The following is a 26,506-nucleotide window of genomic DNA, read 5'->3' as shown; positions in this document are numbered from 1 at the left end:
CAACGTGAGACTTTTCTTATGACGATATTGAAGTCAAAGCTCCTTCACTTTTTTTTTTGGGCCACCATTCCAGACTTGTGTAACGTGAATTGCACAGTGCTTGCGTGGACGTCTGTGATCTCACTATTACGAAGCATATGAGATATCTCCCCTGCCATGTTTATCGCACCAGAACTGATAGACCTTGTGTTGAGCCAAATTGTTGACTCCGATATTTTGCCTGGACGTACACCTCTTGCCTTTTGAATGGATGGATGGACTTCATTTCATATTTTTCAACTGTCATGGCACTCACATGATGAAGTTTGGCAATTTTCTTGGCCAAGAGATCGCGACGGAAAAGCTGGATGATGTTGTTTCTCTTTTCTTGGAAAATCTTCTTGGCTGCTCCTAGAACCAATGACATTTCGCTTGGGAATCAACCTAATAACACAGTGAGCTATTAGGAATGTGAGAACAGGTTGTAATTTCTAGTATTCAGGAAGAAATTGATTTTTCCAAGACCAGGAATAAAACAGTAACGATGCAGTTACATGACAAGAATCTGCATAACTAATCATATGTTAAATAATTACAAGTCAAATTTATGAATGAGATAGCCAAGATGCTTGTCTATAAAGTGAGAGTAGTCTCACGTTCGAAGCAGCAGTGGATGGTGAGATATGGAGCCTGAAATTCAAAAGTTTAAAACATTGTTACCCTTTCGTATAAAAATATTGAATACAATGTAGAATGAATAACACATAATGATAGTTGCATGTGGTTTACTATAAGATATATGGGCAGTAAAAAGCTATAGATTTAAGTCGTTAACTGTTTTATGGCCCAAGAAAAGAAGCAATTTTTTATGTGCCCTTGTGACATAGTTTGGGGTTTGGATTTCAAGTGAACACTAAAAAATGAGGAAATGAAGGTCTTGTCTGTAAATCTTTTGCTGCTTATCTAAATGTTTGGACACAATGATGAATTATTGTGAGAAATTAGCTTCTAAAAAAAAAAGCTGTACCACACGCACAGGAAATTCCCCCTCATCTCAATGAGGCACATGGAATAAAATCTCTAATGAGTTTGTTTACCTAACTTTATCTAAGTATTTCTTGTTTTTCTTTTAGTGGAGGCGATGACTAAGTAGGTCGGCAAAGATTATGGTATGTCTACTCAAGTTGACTGTGATCATCCATCATAAAAGGAGCTTGTCATATAGGTCAGCTGCTCAATATCACTTTGCCATTTGAGCTCTTTGTAATATGTTTAAAGTTATAAATGTTTAGTTTACGGTTTAGATTGTTATTTAGCTGTGTGCTTACTTTTCAGATTTGTGATTTAGAAATAGTTCATGGCATAGTGGAAAACAAAAGGATAAAAATCTATTTGAATGCAACATTTTCCCTTGACTCAGTCTATTTAATTTATTTAAAGTAGAGGCAATTGAATTTTTTTTTCACTTCTTATGTCCGCATGGATCATTCAATTCTTGAGATGTAAGTAAATGTAAGTATGTATGGAGCAAACTAGTTGATTAGAAAGTCACTGTGTGAAATTACGCAGACTTGGTCTAATAATTTTGTGAATTATTTTCTATTTCTTTCTGCCTTTTTTATTACCATGGAAACGACTAAGACTTTTGCCATTTTTGCTACTTTTAAATGCTTTTGATATTGTCATCAATGCCTAGTTAAGAACAATAATATACTTTATTTCAATTGTTGCAGCATTCTCAAAAAGATATATTAAACTTAGAAGAAGTTGTATACATGATAAAGAGGAAAAAGGTGTTTAGAAAAGTAATTGTTGTTAAACAACCACTTAGTGTCACAAAATACATTATAGAGCAAGGATATTGATATTATTAAAGGACAGCTGACTTAAAATAATTATTGCCTGGAAGGTTCAATGTCGTTGAGAATGAATACAAAAGTAGCACACTTCTGTATCCTGGAGATGGGAGTGAGAGTTTGTGATAAGGGAGAGTCATATTGGTAGGTCACAAGCTGGGTGGTAAAGACAGATGAAAAGATTTAGGAAAATGCAGCAAAGTGAATTAACTAGAACTTTAAATTGAGTTATAAAGAAAACATCCATTGCAATGACAGATTATAAAGCAGAAATATTAGCATGATCATTAGGGAAGAAATCTCATTTCACATTTATGTTAGTTTAGTGGAAAACAATTCAGATTACCTTATAAATTTGCAACACAAGTCTTGCAACATAGGGTTAAAATTAATCCACTGTGCAAAAGCCAAGAAAGACATCTTCAACGAATTTGTAAAGCTGTATATCTAGCATGGTCACTTTAATACACGGGTGGAGTTTTTTCTGCCAAGGGCTATTTGTATATTTTTAACATTATTCGCCTGTTTTTATTAGCCTGCTATACTTTGTCAAATGTTTAATTAACTCACTCCTGATATGATGGCTGTAATCGCTTTTCTTTGGTGCGGCTGTGATGTTTGACGGTTTAGATGATGTTGCTAGTGCTACTAGCAACTCATTTTCCAGGTTTCCATCAGTCAGTCTGGAGTGCAGTTGATTTTTTGCGATGGTAAGTTTTGAAAAGTAAGTTTGCGGTAAGTTGTTTCGAACACTAGAGATCAGCTAATCAGGTAAAATTTGAATTTGCCGGTTCACGCAGATTTTATCGGGAAGTTATTCTGTGTGAATTTAATGTTCCTTATTATTCTTTGGGATTTTAGCAGAACCCAAAGCACAATGAGCATAAGATACAAAAAAAAAAGAATATTTACACTCACCCTGTCGCTCACCTCTCCGGCTGCTTCTGCTGCTCCATGTCCGCTGTACGGTTTCTTTCTTGCCTGGTGTGCACTCTAGGCTGGAATTTGAGGAAAACTAAATTCTACTTGAATAAATTAGCCCATCTATTTAGAATACAAATGGATAATTTAATTCATGTCTCCTCAAACAAGAAAAGTCATCACTGCTCACTAAATGGTTAGAAATCTCAAGCAGTGGGAGGTCTGCAGGATATACAGTGCCTACAAGTAGTATTCAACCCCCTGCAGATTTAGCTGGTTTGATAAGATGCAAATAAGTTAGAGCCTTCAAACTGCAAATGAGAGTAGGTTTTATGAACAGAAGCATAAATCTTACAAACCAAAAAGTTATGTTGCTCAGTTGAATTTTATTAAATTTTAAACATAAAAGTGTGGGTCAATTATTATACAACCCCTATGTTTAATATTTTGTGGAATAACCCTTGTTTGCAATTACAGCTAATAATCGTCTTTTATAAGACCTGATCAGGCCGGCACAGGTCTGTGGAGTTATCTTGGCCCACTCCTCCATGCAGATCTTCTCCAAGTTATCTAGGTTCTTTGGGTGTCTCATGTGGACTTTATTCTTGAGCTCCTTCCACAAGTTTTCAATTGGGTTAAGGTCAGGAGACTGACTAGGCCACTCCAACACCTTGTCTTTTTCCCTCTTGAACCAGGCCTTGGTTTTCTTGGCTGTGTGCTTTGGGTCGTTGTCTTGTTGGAAGATGAAATTACGACCCATCTTAAGATCCTTGATGGAGGAGCGGAGGTTCTTGGCCAAAATCTCCAGGTAGGCCTTGCTATCCATCTTCCCATGGATGCGGACCAGATGGCCAGGCCCCTTGGCTGAGAAACAGCCCCACAGCATGATGCTGCCACCACCATGCTTGACTGTAGGGATGGTATTCTTGGGGTCGTATGCAGTGCCATCTAGTCTCCAAACGTCACGTGTGTGGTTGGCACCAAAGATCTAGATCTTGGTCTCATCAGACCATAGGACCTTGAACCAGTCTGTCTCAGAGTCCTCCAAGTGATCATGAGCAAACTGTAGACGAGCCTTGACATGACGCTTTGAAAGTAAAGGTACCATACAGGCTCGTCTGGAACGGAGACCATTGCGGTGGAGTACATTACTTATGGTATTGACTGAAACCAATGTCCCCACTGCCATGAGATCTTCCCAGAGCTCCTTCCTTGTTGTCCTTGGGTTAGCCTTGACTCTTCGGACAAGCCTGGCCTCGGCACGGGAGGACACTTTCAAAGGCTGTCCAGGCCGTGGAAGGCTAACAGTAGTTCCATAAGCCTTCCACTTACGGATGATGCTCCCAACAGTGGAGACAGGTAGGCCCAACTCCTTGGAAAGGGTTTTGTACCCCTTGCCAGCCTTGTGACCCTCCACGATCTTGTCTCTGATTGCCTTGGAATGCTCCTTTGTCTTTCCCATGTTGACCATGTCTGAGTGCTGTTCACAAGTTTGGGGAGGGTCTTAAATAGTCAGAAAAGGCTGGCAAAAGAGATCTTTAATCCACACATGTGAAGCTCATTATTCTTGGTGCCTGAACTTCTTCTTAATACTTTAGGGGGACCAAACAGAATTCTTGTGGTTTGAGGGGTTGAATAATAAATGACACTCTGAATTAACTTTTAACGTTTAAAAAAAAAAATAAATAAAATTTGCTGCAGTGCATTTCCCACTTCCAGGCTGATCTACAGTACAAATGTCACAATGCCAAGTTAATTCCGCATGTGTCAACCAGCTAAATCTGCAGGGGGTTGAATACTACTTGTAGGCACTGTATAATATAAGGTACACTGCAGAATGTACATGATATAGGACACACTAAGACTGCTGTATATACATCACATAGGAGACACTGAGACTGCTGTTTATAAATCACATAGGATACATGGAGACTGTTGTATACATCATAAAGGATACACTGAGGCTGTTGTATACAGTATCTCTCACATATATACATGTATACGTCACATCACATTGGATGCAATGAGATACTATTGTAAATATATTACTTAGGCTACACTGAGACTCTGCTGTGTACATCACATAGGATATACTGAGACTCTGCTGTGTACATGGCATAGGAGATACTTTGACTTCTGTAGATACAACACATAGGATACACTGAGACTGTATAAATATCACATAGGAGTCACTTTGATTGATGTATGTACATGACATAGGAGAGACTGAAATTGCTGTATAAAACATATAGGAGACACTGAGACTGTTGTATATACTTCACATAGGAAACAATGAGACTTCTGTATGTATCACACAGGATACTCTGAGACTTCTGTATATATATCACATTAGTGACACTGCGACTGCTATATACATCAATGTGACAGAGGAACAGAGGACCGGACAGCAAGCAAAGAGTAGTGGGGACAGGCGGAAAAGAGAGTGGTGAGATGAATAGCAGCTGGAGAAGTGAGCAGAAAAGAGTATTTTTTTACTTTTTACATCTTACATTTATTATACTCAGGGTTCTAGAGGGACCTCAGAGTATAATAAGGAATATTAAATCAGAAGAGAATAACTGCTCTTCAAATTGAGTTTCCAGGTAAAACCAAGTGAACTGCCATATTTAAATTTTGCCTGATTTGCTCATCTGTATGTGTTAACCCTCTAGAGAACTGTACAAATAGAATGAGCAAGTTTCAGCAAGCGCCATAGTTTCCCTATGAGGACACAATTTGGACAGTTATACACAGTTTTTGTGGTTACACATTAAAGTGGAGCTGCAAGTTTGGCAGTTAGCAGCAAAAATAACAGTTTTTAGCACAATTTACAATATAACTCATAGCAAGGAATTGCAGGGTGAAGTGGCGTACCGCTAATGGCGGCAAACCACGCGACTGCTATGGGGCCTGTGAGCTGGGGGGGCCCATAGCAGTCCAGGGGCGGACATACCGCTGCTGGTGAAGCTGCGCAGGGGGGCCCGCCGGTGCAGCATCTCCCTGCTCGTGGCGGGCAGGGAGCGATCCCTGCAGCTCCGCTGCTGACAGGACAGAATGGCAGTGGAGCTGCAGAGATTCGTCCTGTGCTTCCTGCCTGCCGCTTTCTCCCTCACACAGGCAGGCGCTGCTTGAGGACATCATCAGGCAGCGCGGGCCTGTGTGAGGGAGGAAATTGCAGACAACAAGGATGCTGCGGCCTGCGGGGGAACGGGCAGAGAAGTAAGTGTTTTTTTATTTATTTTTACTGAAATGCTGAGGAGAGCAATTGTGGGGGTGATGGGGCTGGGGAGAGCAATGGTGGGGCTGATGGGGCTGGGGAGAGCAATCGTGGGGCTGATGGGGCTGGGGAGAGCAATGGTGGGGCTGATGGGGCTGGCGAGAGCAATGGTGGGGCTGGGAAGAGCAGTGATGGGGCTGATGGGGCTGATGGGGTGGGGAGAGCAATGATGGGGATTAGTAGACCAATGACGGGGATGGGGAGAGCAATGACGGGTTGCTGGGAGAGAGCAATGATGGAGGTGCTGGAAAAGTAATGACGGGGGTTGCTGGGAAAGAACAGTGATGGGAGTGCTCGGAGAGAGCAATGATTGGGGGTGCAGGGAGAGAGCAATGACTGGGGTGCAGGGAGAGAGCAATTATGGGGGTGCTGGGAGAGAGCAATGATGGGGGTGCTCGTAGAGCGCAATGACGGGGGTGCTGGGAGACAACAATGATGGGGTGTAGGGAGAGAGCAATGACCGGGGTGCTGGGAGAACAATGACAGGGGTGCTGGGACAGAGCAATGTTGGGGGTGCTGGTAGAGAGCAATGACGGGAGGTGCTGGGACATAGAAATGACGGGGGTGTTGGGAAAGAGCAATGATGGAGGTGCTGGGACAGAGCAATGATGGGGGTGCTTGTATATTTTCCGTGTGCACATAGCCTTACAGTTAATTTTGGAGAGCCACAGAGACTGAATAATTTATATTATTGGCTGGTGGAGATTATAGTTAATGGGGGGCACAGTGCTGCTTATCACTTTATATTTTGATTACTAAGTGGCTAATAGTATATTAATGGGGGGTTACAGATCTGTGTTCAGGGGCGCAGTGTGGGGGAGACACATGTATATATACAATATATGTGACCTTGTTATTATCTAGGCTGGAGATCATCATGACAAGATGAATCGTGACTGGGAGATGTCGACATGAAGGTCTGACCAGATGGAGAAGAAGCAGCAGAAACCGACTCTGATCAGACGAGACGTCAGCGGTAAGTGCCTGGATGTAAATATTATTCTGTATCTGCGCTGTATGACTCGGAGTGATAATGTTGCATGTAAAATCTAGTGTTGAATGCTCGGGTGCTCGACCCAAGCAACGAGCCCAATGTTAGTCTATGGGAGACCCGAACATTTTTGCGGCGGCACCCCCGGCAGTCTGTAGAAAGAATAAAAAGTGCCCAAAACGATAGTGACAATGCTCAAATGACATGGAGACAGCATGGGGATCGCCCCAGGAAGCATTACTGACCCCCAGGTCACTGCTGTCAACAACATGGTCAGAGGTATTAAGCCATTTTTACGGGCTCGCAATAAAACGTTCAAAAACAAAACTGAAACTGTTTTCCTGTGAAATATGCTAAGGAACATCCTTTCCAGGGTAAAGACTTGTGTATAAGGTAAAATTAATAACCAAAAACAAAAATACTCCTGCACACCTTGGGCTATGTTCACAAGTAGCATTTTTTTTGCGTTTTTCCACTTTTGTATTGTTTTCAACCATGACAATGCATTCACCGGGAAATGTCATTTTAACATTTTACAACTTTATCTGGCCATGTGCTGTGTGACACATGCATACAGTGCTGAAAAGACATGGGAACAGCATGTGGAAGACCCCTGGAAACATCTCTGACACCCAGGTCACTGCCTAAAAGTGTGCCCATCAGAAGTGATGCTTGCCGCATCAGAAGATGCAGACTTGCAACTATCCCCGTGCAAGTCCTTGTCCCAGGGCAGTGTTCAACTGTACCACCCCCATTCCTTGCAATGCAAGCGCAAATATGCAGCCAACCACCCACCCACCCGCAGTCTGCAATATTATACTGCTAGCTTGCACTTGAAATGGGGCCTTTTAGTTTGGAGGAGGCCGAAGCTGGCCACTACCTCATCTTCTCCATCAGGGAAGTTGAGAGAGCCAAGGTGAGGAGCATGATGATGATGATAGAAGTTAGCATCTGCTTTGTTTTCTTGGAATGCAAGCGTAAGTGTGCAGCCTGCCACCCACCCACCCTCAGGCTGCAATACCATACTGCTAGCTTGCTTGCACTTGAAATGAGGCCTTTTAGGCTTGTGGAGGCAGACGCCGGCCACCATGTCATGGCTGAGTCGGCGGCCTGGTATCTATACTCAGTCCCCAGCCGCCTGTCGGCCGGGTGTCCATACTCGGTCCCCAGCCACCCCTATTTGTCCCGGCCATATGCACAAGCGCGCATACCAAAACATTACCTGTGCCCATGCAAAGATGCCTCCCACCCTGCACCTGTCATTGCAGACTTGCAACTCTCCCCGTTCAAGTCCTTGTCCCAGGGCAGTGTTCAATTGTACCTCCCCCATTCCTTGCAATGTAAGCGCAAGTATGCAGCATGCCCCCCACCCACTCCCAGGCTGCAATATCATACTGCTTGCTTTCTTGCACTTGAAATTGGGCCTTTTATGCATGTGGAGGTGGAATCTGGCCACCAAGTTATGGCTGCGTCGGCGGCCTGGTATCCATACTCAGTCCCCAGCCGCCCGGTGGCCAGGTGTCCGCGCTTGGTCCCCAGCCGCCAGGGGGCGGCCGGGTGTCCAAACTCGGTCACCAGCCGCTAGAGATGAGCATTGTTCTACTCGAACTGTTCGCCAATCTCAAATTCGAGCTGTTTTGGGCGGTGTTCGAGCCGTTCGGCGAACACGAACAATTTGAGAAAAATTCGGCTGTTCGAGGTTATGTTCGATAACTGTTCGTGCACCAAAATCATAACTGGATTTTTTCTCAGTAATGATGAAAATTAATGTTAATACGCAGTTTGAGTGTACAGTGGGGTGGGGGGAGGGGCAGGGGATGGATCTCTGCAGGAACAATGAAGATCTCCATTTTTTTTTCTCTTTCCCGCATTTGCAGTGGGGAGGTGCAATCTGTCAGCCTATCAGCAGCGCACACACGGAGCGAAGTGCTTTTTTTCACACAAGCAAGGGCATGTGTCATTGGCAGTGTATGTCACATGTCCTTGCCCTATAAGACCAAGCCATTTTCCCCGTCGCCACAATTTTCTCACTGCTGCAGCTGCGTGTTAGACGGCACCGCTGTTGCTGTGTGCGCTATACCTTGTTAATTTCAAGCCAATTTTCGCACAAATATACAGATAGCTTGGGAGTAGGGAATAGTTGTGATTGCAGTCCTTTTAAGGACTAGGTTACAGCATTTCCTACGACTTTTATCAGGGAGGTCTGTGCTCTTAAATAGATAGGTTGTGGGAGTAAAGACTAATTGTAATTGGAGTCCTTTTCAGGACTAGGTTACATCAGTTCCTATCAGTTTTTGCCAGGCAGGTCTGTGCCAGTGCTGTGCAAGTTTTTTTCACAGCATTTGGCTGAATCTAGCAAAGCTAATCCTTTTTGGCCTATTGCAGAGTGTGTTAGTCAGTGGAGTAGCCTATCTGTGTTGCAAGATATACCACCTGTGTATAGAATACCAATTTTTTTACTGCACCTAGTGAAGTAAAATCTTTTGGGCATAGCATCATTCTATTAGTCCATCTATACTGACCTCCATCAGGTTGCAAATTAAAACTAATTTTTATCTGCATCTACAGTACCTCTGAAAAAATATTTGGGCTTCTACCTGTGTGTGGGACTTGTTGTATTAGTCCATCTATACTGACCTCCATCAGGTTGCAAACTGAATATATTTTTTTCCTGCATCTACCTCTGAAAAAATATTGGGCTTCTAGCTGTGTGTGGGTCTTGTTCTATTAATCCATCTATACTGACCTCCATCAGGTTGCAAACTGAATATAATTTTTTTCTGCATCTAGCTCTGAAAAAATATTTGGCCTTCTAGTAGTGTGTCGGACTTTCTCTATTAGTCCATCTATACTGACCTCCATCAGGTTGCAAACTGAATATAATTTTTTTCTGCATCTAGCTCTGAAAAAATATTTGGCCTTCTAGTAGCGTGTCGGACTTTCTCTATTAGTCCATCTATACTGACCTCCATCAGGTTGCAAATTAAAACTAATTTTTATCTGCATCTACAGTACCTCTGAAAAAATATTTGGGCTTCTAGCTGTGTGTGGGACTTGTTGTATTAGTCCATCTATACTGACCTCCATCAGGTTGCAAACTGAATATATTTTTTTCTGCATCTACCTCTGAAAAAATATTGGGCTTCTAGCTGTGTGTGGGACTTGTTGTATTAGTCCATCTATACTGACCTCCATCAGGTTGCAAACTGAATATATTTTTTTCTGCATCTACCTCTGAAAAAATATTGAGCTTCTAGCTGTGTGTGGGTCTTGTTCTATTAATCCATCTATACTGACCTCCATCAGGTTGCAAACTGAATATAATTTTTTTCTGCATCTAGCTCTGAAAAAATATTTGGCCTTCTAGTAGTGTGTCGGACTTTCTCTATTAGTACATCTATACTGACCTCCATCAGGTTGCAAATTAAAACTAATTTTTATCTGCATCTACAGTACCTCTGAAAAAATATTTGGGCTTCTAGCTGTGTGTGGGACTTGTTGTATTAGTCCATCTATACTGACCTCCATTAGGTTGCAAACTGAATATATTTTTTTCTGCATCTACCTCTGAAAAAATATTGGGCTTCTAGCTGTGTGTGGGACTAGTTGTATTAGTCCATCTATACTGACCTCCATCAGGTTGCAAACTGAATATATTTTTTTCTGCATCTACCTCTGAAAAAATATTGGGCTTCTAGCTGTGTGTGGGTCTTGTTCTATTAATCCATCTATACTGACCTCCATCAGGTTGCAAACTGAATATAATTTTTTTCTGCATCTAGCTCTGAAAAAATATTTGGCCTTCTAGTAGTGTGTCGGACTTTCTCTATTAGTCCATCTATACTGACCTCCATCAGGTTGCAAATTAAAACTAATTTTTATCTGCATCTACAGTACCTCTGAAAAAATATTTGGGCTTCTTGCTGTGTGTGGGACTAGTTGTATTAGTCCATCTATACTGACCTCCATCAGGTTGCAAACTGAATATATTTTTTTCTTCATCTACCTCTGAAAAAATATTGGGCTTCTAGCTGTGTGTGGGACTTGTTGTATTAGTCCATCTATACTGACCTCCATCAGGTTGCAAACTGAATATATTTTTTTCTGCATCTACCTCTGAAAAAATATTGGGCTTCTAGCTGTGTGTGGGTCTTGTTCTATTAATCCATCTATACTGACCTCCATCAGGTTGCAAACTGAATATAATTTTTTTCTGCATCTAGCTCTGAAAAAATATTTGGCCTTCTAGTAGTGTGTCGGACATTCTCTATTAGTCCATCTATACTGACCTCCATCAGGTTGCAAACTGAATATAATTTTTTTCTGCATCTAGCTCTGAAAAAATATTTGGCCTTCTAGTAGTGTGTCGGACTTTCTCTATTAGTCCATCTATACTGACCTCCATCAGGTTGCAAATTAAAACTAATTTTTATCTGCATCTACAGTACCTCTGAAAAAATATTTGGGTTTCTACCTGTGTGTGGGACTTGTTGTATTAGTCCATCTATACTGACCTCCATCAGGTTGCAAACTGAATATATTTTTTTCTGCATCTACCTCTGAAAAAATATTGGGTTTCTAGCTGTGTGTGGGACTTGTTGTATTAGTCCATCTATACTGACCTCCATCAGGTTGCAAACTGAATATATTTTTTTCCTGCATCTACCTCTGAAAAAATATTGGGCTTCTAGCTGTGTGTGGGTCTTGTTCTATTAATCCATCTATACTGACCTCCATCAGGTTGCAAATTCAAAATAATTTTTTTCTGCATCTAACCCAGCCAATAGTTTTGGCCTAATACCACAGTTTGGCCACTCAGCTCTGCTCGGTTACCATCCATTGTTTTTTTGTGCAAACAACTCCAGAGTTGTGAATTAGTTAACCACCAAAATGAGTGGAAAAAGGCCTGCTGCTGGTGGAAAGGGGAATAGGCGTGTTGGGAAGGGGAAAAAAGGTTGTGTCCGTGGGGTAGGTGTTAAAGCAACAGTAACATCTGCAGAAGAAAGACCATCTTCCAACCAAACTAAAATGTCTACTTCTTTTAGCGGACAATGTGATAAGATCCCTTTCTTACGGCCACGCCAATCGCTACAAATTCCAGATGAGTCACAAAAACAGCAGGTGCTTCAACGGATATCAAGTGCTCCTTTAAGTGGGCTCTCCTCCACATCAACTTCAACATCACAAATACTCCAGTCCTCAAAGGTGTCACCCAAATCGCACTTGCTTCCTCACAGCTCCCATATCTCCAGCTGCCCGTCTGAGTATGAGGTAGAACAGATGGTTGAGTCTGCAGAGCTGTTTACTCATACTATAGCCTGGGAATCAGAGGTCGACTCCAGCGCTTCTGTGAATCCAGACGAGGAAATGATCTGCACTGATGCCCAGAATCTTTATGAGTCGGATCCAGGACCAGACGCAGAAGGTTCTGACCATAATGTAGACCCTCATTCCCAAACTGTAACTCCTGTTGGTGGAGACAATGAGGAAGACGATGATAAGACTCAAATACCTGATTGGAGCGACAACTTTAGTTTTTTGTCAGGGCAGGAACAGGTTGGCTCTGAGGACGACGGGTGTGATAACGCACAGGGTGATGATGATGAGGTCGGAGATCCCACTTACTGTCAACCCACAGTCAGCCAAGAGATGAGGTCAGCAAAGGAGGTGGAGGAAGATGCTAGTGACGACGAGGTCAGGTTGCGCCTTCCTGGACAGAGACGTAGTACTGGAAGCACGTCAACAACTGCATCCTCAAACACAACTCTGCCTCTCACCACAAGTCGTGGTGGCTCTTCAGGTCGCATGGGTGCTAAGCCTTGCATAGCCTGGGCATTTTTTCAGATCGATAAAGATGACCCAACTCGTGTTATCTGTAACATTTGTCAGCAAAAGCTAAGTAGAGGCCAAAAAATACATAGTTTGAGTACTTCATGCATGAACCGGCACATGGACATGAAGCATAAGTTGCAGTGGGAAGCTCAGTGTGCTACAATGCGGCCTAGCCAGCCGGGCCAACCACCGTCTGCCATATCTTGTGCATCCGCGGCCTCTTCATCCTCTGTGACTGGGGGGACAGCAGTCACACCTGTTTTGGGGCGCAGACCTGCCACCTCTTTACCCGCAACAGCCAGCGTGATTGGCAGGTCATCATTTTCTTTGGAGGTGGTAACACCAGCTGGTGTTGAGCGCTGTCCGACATCGATAGCACCACCTTTGGATCAAGGAAACCTAACATGTCCGCCTGCATCTTCCTCACAGACCGGCAGTTTGCCGGGGACACCCTTATCAACCTCGTCTAAGCACAATAGCCAGCCCTCGGTCCCTCAGATGTGGACAAGTAAAAGACCATTTCCTCCTAGCCATGAGAAAGCTAAGAGGTTGAATTTCACCATCTGCAAGCTCTTGGCTACAGAAATGCTGCCTTTCCGCCTGGTGGACACAGAGGATTTTCGAGACCTTATGTCCGTCGCAGTGCCCCAGTACCAGATGCCCAGTCGGCACTACTTCTCAAAGAAAGGTGTGCCTGCGCTCCACCAGCATGTCGCACATAACATCACTGCTTCTTTGAGAAACTCTGTGTGTGACAGGGTGCATTTCACCACAGACACTTGGACGAGTAGGCATGGACAGGGGCGTTACATGTCGCTGACTGGGCACTGGGTAACTATGGTGACAGCAGGACAAGGGGCTGCTGTCCAAGTCTTGCCATCCCCACGAGTTGTGCGTCAATCCTCTTTATGTCAAAGTTCCTCCACTGCTTCTGCCTCCTCAACCTCCTCTCGGTCTTCCACCTGCACCCAAAGCCTGTCTGGTCATGCCACAAGCTTTCTAACTGCGCAGAAGGGATCCTGCACACCTCCTTACTATGCTGGCAGTAGGGCTCAACGTCATCAGGCGGTTTTTTCATTGAAATGTCTGGGAAATGTGAGTCACACAGCTGAAGAGTTGTGGTCAGCTCTGGAGAACCAATTTCATGAATGGTTGTCTCCACTGGACCTGAAACCAGGGAAGGCCGTGTGCGACAATGCTGCAAACCTGGGTGCGGCCCTTCGCCGGGGCAATGTCACACACGTGCCTTGTATGGCTCACGTGTTGAACCTGGTTGTCCAGCAATTTTTAGCCCACTATCCCAGACTAGATGGCCTTCTGCAGAGGGCACGGTCGCTGTGTGCTCACTTCCGCCGTTCGCATCCCGCAGCTCAGCGACTTACATCTCTACAGAAGTCGTTGGGCCTGCCACTTCACCGGCTAAAATGCGATGTGCCTACCCGGTGGAATTCAACTCTGCACATGTTGCAGCGACTGTGGCAGCACCGACAAGCCCTGGTGCAATACGTTCTGACGTATAGCCTGGGCCAACGAGATTCAGAGGTGGGGCAAATCACGCTGGAGGAGTGGTCTCAGATCAGGGACCTATGCACCCTTCTGCACAGTTTTGAAATGGCGTCGAAGATGTTTAGTGCCGACGATGCCATTATCAGCATGACTATTCCGGTGATTTACATGCTGGAGCACATGTTAAACAGAATTCGGAGTCAGGTGGTGGCACAAGAGGAGGTGGAGGAAGTAGAGGAGGAGGAGTTGTATGCGGAAGGGCTAACATCTGCAAGGTCCAGACGGTCGGCAGCACCAAGGCGGCAGGCATGTAAGGGTGGGGGAGATGGTTTTACCAGGGCGCATGGTAGCAGCCAAACTAGTGAGGAAGGTGTAGGAGCCCAGGAAAAAGTGGAGGGCGAACTGATGGAAGACTCATCAGATGAGGGAGACCTTGATCACATTTCTGTTGTGCGAGGTTGGGGGGAGAGGACAGAGGAAGGAAGCATGATTGTTACCTCGCCACCAACACAACAGGGACTTGGTGCTCCTGGATGCGCAACACACATGAGTGCCTTCTTGCTGCACTACCTGCAACATGACCCTCGAATTGTGAGAATTAGAAATAATCCTGACTACTGGGTTGCCACACTGTTATATCCCCGGTACAAAAGTAAATTTGCAGAAATTATTCCTGCCATAGAAAGGGATACACGCATGCAGGAGTATCAGCAGAGACTGTTGCAGAATCTTACATGTGCTTTTCCACAAAATACCAGTGGTGCACGTAGTGAATCTCACAGTTCCAACTTGCCAACCGTGGGACCGTCAAGTGTTCAGCACTCAAACCGTAACAGAACCACAGTATCTGCTGGTAACATCAATTTTGCGGAATCATTTCACCACTTTTTTAGCCCATCCTTTGCAAGGCCACAGGAGACAAGAAGTCTGACACATAGTCAACGCCTAGAGACGATGGTACAGGAGTATCTCCAAGTAAACATTGAAGCCACGACTGTGTCACTGGACCCTTGCTCTTTTTGGGCTTCCAATCTGGATAAATGGCCGGAGCTAGCCACTTACGCCTTGGAGATCTTGTCATGCCCCGCAGCCAGCGTTCTGTCTGAACGTGTGTTCAGCGCTGCTGGTGGTGTGCTGACAGATAAGCGCACGCGGCTCTCCACTGATAATGTAGACAGACTCACGTTCATAAAGATGAACAAATCATGGATCCGAAACGACTTTTCTACCCCTGTGTCATCCTGGGGAGAGTAAAAGCTTGATGATTGGTTAAAATCACCCTACCAACCGTTTTAAGCTTTCAAATTACTAATCATGTTTATCTGTATCTTGACTGGAAAATAATTTGGGCTTTGTAGCAGTGTGCAGCACTGATCCTATTAGGCCATCTATACTAAAGCTTCACCAGATTTAAAATTAAAAATAATTTTTAGCTGCATCTAGCCCGGAAAATAATTTTGGGGCTCCGAGATGCGCAAGGCACATAAGTGCCTTCTTGCTGCACTACCTGCAGCATGACCCTCATATTGTCAGAATTCAAAGTAATCATGACTACTGGGTTGCCACACTCTTAGATCCCCCAAACTTTTCGATCAACCTTTTCATTTTAATAAAGACCAAAAAAATGGTCATTTTTGAAATTATAAGCATTAGCAGGTTGTTAGAAACTGAAATCAAACAGTTTTCAACTCAAAACTTTATTCTAGGTGATGTTACATTTTCACATAGGACCCCTTGTTCGAAAGGAGCTTCTGAACTCTCTCGTCCATTGAATTTGTCAGGTTTTGGATGGTTTCTGCTTCAATTGTTTTTCATGAGGACAGAATACCCTCCCAGAGCTGTTGCTTAGATGTGAACTGCCTCCCGCCATCATAGACACTCCTTTTAATGATGCTCCAAAGGTTCTGAATGGGGTAGAGGTCAGGGGAGCATGGGGGTCACACCATAAGTTTGTCCCCTTTTATGCCCATATCAGCCAGAGATGCAGATGTTTTATGTGCAGCATGAGATGGTGCATTATCATGCAGAAAAAATGATCTTGCTGTGAAATACACGGTTCTTCTTCTTGAACCATGGCAGGAAGTGCTGTTTGAGAAAATCCACATACATTATGGAGTTCATCTTTAGCGCCTTCAGGGATCCTAAAGGGGCCGACAATCTCTCTCCCCATGATTCCAGCCCAAAACATTACTCCACCTCCTCCTTGTTGGCGCTGTAGCCGTGTTTGCGTGGGGTGTCCATTAACCAACCATCCTCCACTCCATCCATCTGGACCATCGAGCGCTGCACGGCACTCATCCGTGAACAAAACAGTTTTTAAATCAGTCTTCATGTAATGTTTGGCCCACTGGAGCCGTTTCTGCTTGTGTGAAGTGGATAGAGGAGGTCGACAGGATGGCGCATGCACAGCTGCAAACCTCTGAAGGACGCTGCATCTTGTTGTTCGGGGGACGTTGGAGGCACAAGCAGCTTCAAAAACTTGTCTGCTGCTATGACAAGGCTTTTTTGCCGCTGCTCTTTCAACCTGACGTAATTGCCTGTAGGAAAGAGTCCTCAATTTGCCCTTATCAGCACGCACACGTGTGTACTGTGAATCAGCTACATACTTCTTGATTGCCAAGACACTTCATCCTGATCATCGCACAATGTTGATTGTAGTCATGCCTTGACCTAAACACTCCACAATTTGTTGCTTCTCAGCAGCCGACACATCCTTTTTCTTTCCCATTTTGGCAGAAAATGTAGGCTGCTTAATAATGTGAGAGAGCCTTCTTAAGTAGTCTTGCCTTTCATTGGACACACCTGCCAAACTAATTAGCACAGGTGTCTGCAATTGCTTACAGTGATATAAAGAGCCCTAACACACATCACCATCAATGAGTTTAACTGACAAACAAACAAATTCTTCCCTTATCACTCCTAAACACTTTTTGCATAATAATTTGGAACGCAGTGTACATGTGCTTTTCCACAAAACACCAGTGGTTCACGTAGTGAATCTTACAGTTCTAACTTGCCAACCGTGGTCTGTATGGAGTTGTTCAATAAAGGGCCCAAAATTAAGATAACATAGATGGGAGAGGTCTCTATGAATAGGAATTCCTAAGTATTTGATACCCTGTGAGGGCCAGGCAAAGGGAAAGTTGGACTGGATGGAATCCTATATGGATTTGGGGAGGGAGACATCGAGGGCCTCAGACTTCGCTGCATTGATTTGAAAATTTTACCATGTAACAAAGTGATCTATTTCAGCCATAACAGCATGGATGGATATATGTGATTGAGTGATATATACTAGGACATCATCAGCAAATAGAGAGCACTTGTACTCGGTGCCTCCCACCTCAATCCACCTAATATTGGGGTTATGGCGAATTGATGAGAGCAGGTGCTCCGTCACTAGGATGTATAAGAGAGGGGACAGAGGACATCACTGCCTTGTCCCATTGGTGATTGTGAAAGGTGATGAAAATGTTCTGACGCACCCCCTGGGCCTTGGGACACCCGGAGCCGGACCCTTTTTCGTGGATGCTGGTGGTTGTAGTCTTCGTGGCGGCGACCCGGTTCCGTGGCTCAGGGCGGTCAAACCAGTGGCGGAACTATTTATGTGGTTTTGATGTTTAAATGTCCGACTACGCCACCCGTGGATTGCGGTCAGAGTGAACCGCCGCTACAGGGCAGACCGCTGAGGCTGGTGTTGTGGGTGCAGCAGAGCTTAGCCTAACTCCCCACGGGAGGAGTATGGCCTCAGGGCAGTGTATGCGGAGGATGGGGGTGATGGTGCAGGGCAGCAGCAGTAACGACACCGAGTCAGTGATGCAGTTCAGGGCCTTTACTCACAGTTCTTATTATCCAGACCACGTCTGCAGGTAACGGCTGCCCACGTCGTACTGTGCTCACCAGGTGAGGGGCTCAGACAACTCCCAGATAACTTTGGAGCACTTCACAGGACCCCCTTTGTGTGTCCTTTGTCTGGCCTTTCTTACCAACACTTCTGTCCGGCTGCCTCGGGCCTCCTCTTGGTAAACTTGGCGCCAGTTTCCCTGACCCTATGTGGTGCCTTCCTAGCGGGTGTAGCGAGGGGCTGCGCCACATAAAATGTCAGAGCCTCCGGTTTCTAGCTGAGGGTCGTTTCCTGCCTCCACTAGTTCGGGGACCGGTCTCCCCCTTTGGCCTGACCCCTCCACGCAGGTGGATTCGGGCGTGCGGTGGCGACTCGCCCGTCCGCACCCCTGGGATCCCTTCATTCCTCGTTCCTGGAGCCTTCTCCGCTCCTCTTCCTTCCTTCTCCCTCTTCCAGGCCTGGGCCTCTGTTACTAGGCCCGCCTCCGGAGCAGAGCTCATGCAGAGCCCCTGCTCCCTGCCACTTCTGCTCAGACTTCTCTGCACTGAACTAAGATGGTGCCCACCTTTTATACTCCCTTCTCAATGCACCCAGGAACTGCTTCCTCCCTGCTCCTGCACTACAGGGTTCCCCTTCCTCTGTGTTCCCTCCCCCCACTCCAGCCAGGGACAGGGACTGTCGTGCCCATCTCAGGGGCATATTGGTCGCCCTGCCCCACGGCAATGTGGTGTAATGCATGCAGGTGTCGGGTCCTGATCCACACTCCATCCTTACCTGAGAGTGAGATATCACACCTCTGGGTGAGGTGCAATACGTCTGTAGCAACCGAGCCCTCAGGGTGCTACAGTTCCATTTATCTTCAGCCTAGGTGACGTATTGCGATACAGGGCCGTGATTTTGGCTATAAAAGGGTCCCCTAGACCCCTACCCCAAGCTTTTTAAGAGAATCATATGGCGTTCCAGGAGACTCTATGGAATGCTTTCTCAGCATCCAACGAGAGTATCTAATTACAAATTTTTAACTGCATCTAGCCCAGGAAATACTTTGTGCCTAGTAGCAGTGTCTGCTAGTCAGCGGATTATCCCGGCTGTTAAGCAAGCTGCACCACCTGTAGTTTAGACACTTAATTTTTTCAAAGGAAATGCTTCGGGACCATGGGATACTTAGTGAAGAGCATCAGGAGGCACCCCAAGGCATAGGGGCTGGGACTGGCAGTAGGATGCCTTGCGGTGGACAGCCGAGCTCGATCCTTATAAAAGCTTTTTAACTGCAGCAGCTTTAGTGGACGCTACTGGAGCTGGAATTACCGCGGCTGCTGGCATGAGACTTGCCCTCCAATAGATCCTTGTAAATGGATTTAAAGTGTATTCATTCAAATTAGAGAGACAATTTAAATTAAAAAGCTTAGAGCTGCCTCCACCACAGGGGGGCTCGCTCGACCCACCAGCGGACAGGCACCAGTATTGGGAGAGGGGGGCTGGCCGTCAGGGTTCACCGCGGCTCTGGCACAAACCCGGCGACACGGAGGTGGCACGGGCAGGAGCGGACTGGCCGTGTCGGCTTCTCACTTTTTGGATTTTAGAAGGGCATGACATGCCTATATCTGTGTCTCCCCCTCCTTTTACTCCTCCACCTCTTTTATTTTCGCATGACTATATGTACTTGTCACTTTTCCATGTGTTAGTTATGTCTTCTGAGCAGTTTGTCAGCTTTTGGACACCTTTGAAGGTGTTTTCTATGTGTTTCTATGTGTTTTTGTTTGCCTGCCATTGGTTTTAACGGTGTTCGAAGGTGTTCGACGAACAGTTCGACGAACAGTTCGGCGAACACACGGGTGTTCGACGAACCGAACCGAACTCGAACACTACGGGGATGGCTCAACACTACCAGCCGCCCCGCGGCCGGGTACCCACACACAGTCCCCAGCCACCTGGGGGTGGCCGGGTGTCCATAAACGGTCCCCAGCCGCTCCATTTGTCCAGGTGCGCCTTATACACAAGCGCGCATACCAAATCATTACCTCTGCCCTCCCCAGTGCATTTAGTGGGAAGGACAGCCTAACCACAACCACGTGGACAAGTGAATGTGTCCAGGGATGGTCCATCTCACTGACGCCTTCACACTGGCTTAATATTGTGGAAGCTGGGACACAGTTGGACACTGGGATGCAACACGTCCTACAGACATAGAGGATTGTGGGTCCTGGGTCAATCAGGCTTCAACACAAAGTTCAGATGGTAGACAGTAGAGATGAGCGGTGTTCGACTCGAACTGTTCGCCAATCTCAAATTCGAGCTGTTCGAGCCATTCGGCGAACACGAACGATTTGAAAAAAATCCGTCTGTTCGAGGTTATGTTCGATAACTGTTCATGCACCAAAATCGTAACTGGATTTTTTCACAGTAATGCTGTTAATCAATGTTAATACACAGTTTGAATGTCCAGTGGGCGTGGGGAGGGGCAGGGGATGGATCTCTGCAGAAATAATGAAGATCTCCATTTTTTTTTTCTTTCCCGCATTTACAGTGGGAAGGCGCAGTCTGTCAGCCTATCAGCAGCGAACACACGCAGCGAAGTGCTTTTTTTCACACAATCAAGAGCATGTGTCATTGGCTGTGTATGTCACATGTCCTTGCCCTATAAGACCCAGCCATTTTCCACGTCGCCACCATTTTCTCACTGTTGCAGCTGAGTGTTAGACGGCACCGCTGCTGCTGTGGACGCTATACTTTCTAACTGTGTGAATTGCAAGCGAATTTGCTCTTAAATAGACTGATAGGTTGGGAGTAGGGACTAGTTGTAATTGCAGCCCTTTTGAGGGCGAGGTTACAGCATTTCCTAGGACTTTTTGCCAGGCAGGTCTGTTTTAGTGCTGTGCAAGTGTTTTTCACAGCATTTGGCTAAATGTAGCTAAGCAAATCCTTTTGGGCCTCTTGCAGTGTGTGTTAGTCAGTGGAGTAGCCTATCTGTGTTGCAAGCTATACCACCTGTGTATGTAATACGAATTTTTTACTGCACCTAGCCAAGTAAAACCTTTTGGGCATAGTAGCAGTGTGTGTTACTCAATGTATTAGGCCATCTATACCAAGCTCCACCAGCTTTGAAATTAATAATAATTTTTAGCTGCATCTAGCCCGGAAAATAATTTTTGGCATAGTAGCAGTGTGTGGTACTCATTCTATTAGGCCATCTATACTAAGCTCCACCACCTATGAAATTAATAATAATTTTTAGCTGCATCTAGCCCGGAAAATAATTTTGGGCATATTAGCAGTGTGTGGTACTCATTGTATTAGGCCATCTATACTAAGCTCCACCAGCTTTGAAATTAATAAAAATTTTTAGCTGCATCTAGCCCGGAAAGTAATTTTGGGCATAGTAGCAGTGTGTGGTATTCATTGTATTAGGCTATCTATACCAAGCTCCACCACCTTTGAAATTATTAGTAATTTTTAGCTGCATCTAGCCCGGAAAATAATTTTGGGCCTGTAGCAGTGTGTGGTACTCATTCTATTAGGCCATCTATACTAAGCTCCACCAGCTTTGAAATTAATAATAACTTTTAGCTGCATCTAGCCCGGAAAATAATTTTGGGCATAGTAGCAGTGTGTGGTACTCATTGTATTAGGCCATCTATACCAAGCTCCACCAGCTTTGAAATTAATAATAATTTTTAGCTGCATATAGCCCGGAAAATAATTTTGGGCCCGTAGCAGTGTGTGGTACTCATTCTATTAGGCCATCTATACCAATCTCCACCAGGTTTGAAATTAATAATAATTTTTAGCTGCATCTAGCCCGGAAAATAATTTTGGGGATAGTAGCAGTGTGTGGTACTCATTGTATTAGGCCATCTATACCAAGCTCCACCAGCTTTGAAATTAATAATAATTTTTAGCTGCATCTAGCCCGTAAAATAATTTTGGGCCTGTAGCAGTGTGTGGTACTCATTCTATTAGGCCATCTATACCAAGCTCCACCACCTGTGTATGTAATAAAATTGTTTTACTGCTTCTAACCCAGCCAATCCTTTTGGGCTAGTACCACAGTTTGGCCACTCAGCTCTGCTCGGTTTCCATCCATCGTTTTTTGTACAAACAACTACAGAGTTGTCAATTAGTTAACCACCAAAATGAGTGGCAAAAGGTCAGCTGCTGGTGGAAAGGGGAATAGGTATGTTGGGAAGGGAAAAAAGGTTGTGTCCGTGGGGTAGGTGTTAAAGCAACAGTAACATCTGCAGAAGAAAGACCATCTTCCAGCCAAACTAAGATGTCTACTTCTTTTCGTGGACAATGTGATCCGATGCCTTTCTTACGGCCACGCCCATCGCTGCAAATTCCAGATGAGGCACAAAAACAGCAGGTGCTTCAACGGATATCAAGTGCTCCATTAAGTGGGCTCTCCTCCACCTCAACTTCAACATCACAAATACTCCAGTCCTCAGAGGTGTCACCCCAATCGCACTTGCTTCCTCACAGCTCCAAAGTCTCCAGCTGCCCATCTGAGTATTGGGTAGCACAGATGGTTGAGTCTGCAGAGCTGTTTACTCATACTACAGCCTGGGAATCAGAGGTCTGCTCCAGAGCTTCTGTGAATCCAGACGAGGAAATGATCTGCACTGATGCCCAGAATCTTTATGAGTCGGATCCAGGACCAGATGAAGAAGGTTCTGAGCATAATATAGACCCTCGTTCCCAAACTGTAACTCCTGTTGGTGGAGACAATGATGAAGACGATAATGAGACTCAGATACCTGATTGGAGCATGGATTCTAAGCCTTGTGTAACGGGTCTGGGAGGCGGAACCTCTGAGCTACTATACAAGGGGGCGGTCCTTGTAAGGGAGCGGGTGGCGACCAGGGTAGACGGGCAGGCAGTCACAGCAGGTGACTGGGACAGTCTGTGAATGAACGGACAGGAGGTCACGGCAAGTGACCGGGGCAGTCTCTGGATGAACGGGCAGTAGGTCACGGCAAGTGACCGGGGCAGTCTCTGGATAAACGGGTGGTCACAGCATGTGACGGCGGAGCCTCCAGGAAGACCAACAGACAGGCGGCAGATGAGCGCTCCCAGGTGAGCGGGCAGAAGTCTCTGGACAGGCGGGTGGTCACAGCACGTGACGGCAGGGCCTCCAGGTAGGCTAGCAGACAGGCAGCAGATGAGCGCTCCCAGGTGAGCGGGCAGGAGTCACTGGACAGGCAGGTGGTCACAGCACGTGACGGCAGAGCCTCCAGGTAGGCTAGCAGGCAAGTAGCAGATGTGCGCTCCCAGGTGAGCGGGCAAGCTGGTCCATAGACAGACTGACAAGAGTTGGAAGGCAGACCGTCGGACCTCAGGCAAGCAGGCAGGTAGTTGATGTGCGCTCCCAGGTGAGCGGGCAAGCTGGTCCTTAGACAGACTGACAGGAGTAGTAAGGCAGACCGTCGGACCTCAGGCTAGCAGGCAGGTAGCAGGAATAACAGGCAGGAAACAGACAGCAAACTGGCAGGACTCTGGCAGGAATCAGGCAGGTAACTGGCAACGGGACCTGAGGGCTGAAGCAGAGTAGTGAACTGTGCAACAACATTGCTCGGGCACCTCCACTTTGGAGGAGGTGCCTTATATATGGTGAAGTCCTCCGGCCATTCGCCAGGGACTCCTTAGGATGGCGCGCGCGGCCCCTTTAAGAGGGAGGAAGCGCGCGCGCGCCCTAAGCACAGTGGCCGGGAAGGAGCGCGCACTGCCAGCAGAGCGGGAGGAGGACGCCGGGCTCGGAGCAGAGAGGTGAGGGGAACAGCGTCCCTGCCTAGCAGAGGGCAGGGACGCCAACGCTACAGTACCCCCCCCTTTAGGCCTCCCCTTTTTTAGGCCAGACAGAAATTTAGCTAGAATGAGAGGGGCATGGATGTTCTCCCGGGGCTCCCACGTTCTCTCCTCAGGACCAAACCCTTTCCAATCTACTAGAAAAAAGGTCTTTCCTCTTACCCTTTTGGTGGCAAGAATGTTCTCTACCTCAAACTCGTCCTCAGCAGAAACCGGAGCAGGAGGCGTACCTGTAGACTTGGAAAAAGAGTTAAGTACCACAGGTTTGAGGAGAGATACATGGAAGGAGTTAGGGATCCGTAAGTTGGCCGGGAGTTTCAATTTATAGGCCACCGGGTTGATCTGACTGATGACCTCCAGAGGACCGATGAACCGAGGCCCTAACTTATAGGAAGGAATCTTGAGCCGGACATACTTGGACGAGAGCCAGACCTTATCCCCTGGACGGAATTGAGGAGGATCCAGACGTTTTTTGTCGGCATGTCTTTTCATACGCTCGGATGACAGAAGGAGTGCGGACCGGGTACCTTCCCATGTGGAGGAAAATTTGTTAACAAGAGATTCCGCAGCCGGATTGTCCACCGAGGTGGTGACGGGAAACGGGATCCGAGGATGCTGACCGAAGACTACAAAAAACGGGGATTTGGAGGAAGATTCGCTCTCGTGATTGTTGTACGAGAATTCGGCCCATGGCAGGAGATCCACCCAGTCAGAATGGTGGGCATTAACGAAGTGCCGGAGGTAACAGGTCAGGATCTGATTGATCCGCTCCACTTGACCATTAGACTGTGGATGGTAAGCGGAGGAGAAGTCCAGGGTGACGTCTAGCAATTTACAAGTGGCTCTCCAGAAACGAGAAGTGAACTGTACCCCACGATCCGACACGATGTGACGGGGCAGGCCATGAAGACGGAAGATGTGGCGGATAAAGTCTTTAGCCAGCTCAGGTGCAGACGGGAGGCCTGGCAGGGGAATGAAGTGAGCCATCTTGGAAAAGCGGTCAGCGACCACCCAAATGACCGTACAACCGGCAGAGACGGGAAGATCAGTTATGAAGTCCATCGCTATATGCTGCCAGGGGGCAGCAGGTACTGGCAGAAGAAGAAGGCAACCGGCTGGCAGGTGTCTCGGAACTTTGTTGCGGGCACAGGACACACAGGCAGAAACAAAGTCTATTACATCCTTGCGCAGGTTAGGCCACCAGTAGTGCCGGGAAATAAGCTGTAGGGTCCTTTTCTGACCGGCGTGGCCAGCTAGTTTAGACGAATGACCCCAGTGTAGGATCTTCTCCCGATCAGGTACCGATACGAACGTCTTACCGGGAGGGAGACGATTTAGACTCACGGGAGCCACCTGCATTACTCTGGCGGGATCGATGATATGTTTAGGTTCTTCCTCGAGATCAGATACCAGAAAGGATCGGGACAAGGCGTCTGCTTTGATGTTCTTGTCAGCCGGGCGAAAATGTAGAACAAAATCAAAGCGAGCAAAAAGCAAGGACCACCGGGCTTGGCGCGGATTAAGTCTCTGGGCATGCTGGAGATAAGCCAAGTTCTTGTGGTCAGTGTAAATTATTACCGGATGAAGAGCCCCCTCGAGTAGGTAACGCCACTCCTCCAATGCCAGCTTGATGGCCAATAACTCTCGGTCTCCTATGGAATAATTGCGCTCAGAAGAGGAGAAGAGTTTGGAGAAGAAGCCGCAAGTTACCATCCTCCCGGAAGAAGATTTTTGAGTAAGTACAGCTCCGGCTCCAGAGGAGGAGGCGTCAACCTCCAGAAAGAACTGCTTGTTGCCGTCCGGACGATGCAGCATCGGGGCGGAAGAGAAGGCCTGTTTTAAGGAAAGAAAGGCCTCCTCTGCTTCGGGCGGCCACTCTTTGGGATTAGTACCCTTACGGGTGAGCGCGGAAATTGGGGCAGTCCAGGAAGAGAAGTGCGGTATGAAGAGGCGGTAGTAGTTGGCGAAGCCCAGGAACCGCTGAATGGCCTTCAACCCCTCCGGTCGGGGCCATTTCTCGATGGCAGACAGTTTCTCTGGATCCATTCACAGGCCGGTCTGAGAAATAATGTAGCCCAAAAACGGAAGCGAGGTCTGCTCAAAGAGGCACTTCTCATATTTAGCGAAGAGGTGGTTCTGTCTGAGCCTGAGCAGGACCTGACGAACGTCCCTCCGGTGAGTCTGGAGATCCGGAGAGAAGACCAAGATGTCGTCCAGGTACACCACAACGCAGGAGTAGAGAAGGTCCCAGAAGATGTCATTGACCAACTCTTGAAAGACGGCAGGAGCATTACAGAGACCAAAGGGCATTACCAGATATTCATAGTGGCCGTCCCGGGTGTTGAATGCAGTCTTCCATTCATCCCCTTGACGGATACGGACCAGGTTGTACGCCCCACGGAGGTCCAGTTTGGTGAAGACTCTAGCCCCCCTCAGGCGATCAAATAATTCTGGAATGAGCGGAAGGGGGTACTTATTCTTCACCATGATCTGGTTAA

This window comes from Phyllobates terribilis, unplaced genomic scaffold (assembly GCF_046119375.1).
Source record: "Phyllobates terribilis strain yellow unplaced genomic scaffold, ASM4611937v1 Scaffold_1__5_contigs__length_1240528914, whole genome shotgun sequence".
Lineage (NCBI taxonomy): Eukaryota > Metazoa > Chordata > Amphibia > Anura > Dendrobatidae > Phyllobates > Phyllobates terribilis.
Note: the sequence above shows the minus strand (reverse complement) of the source record.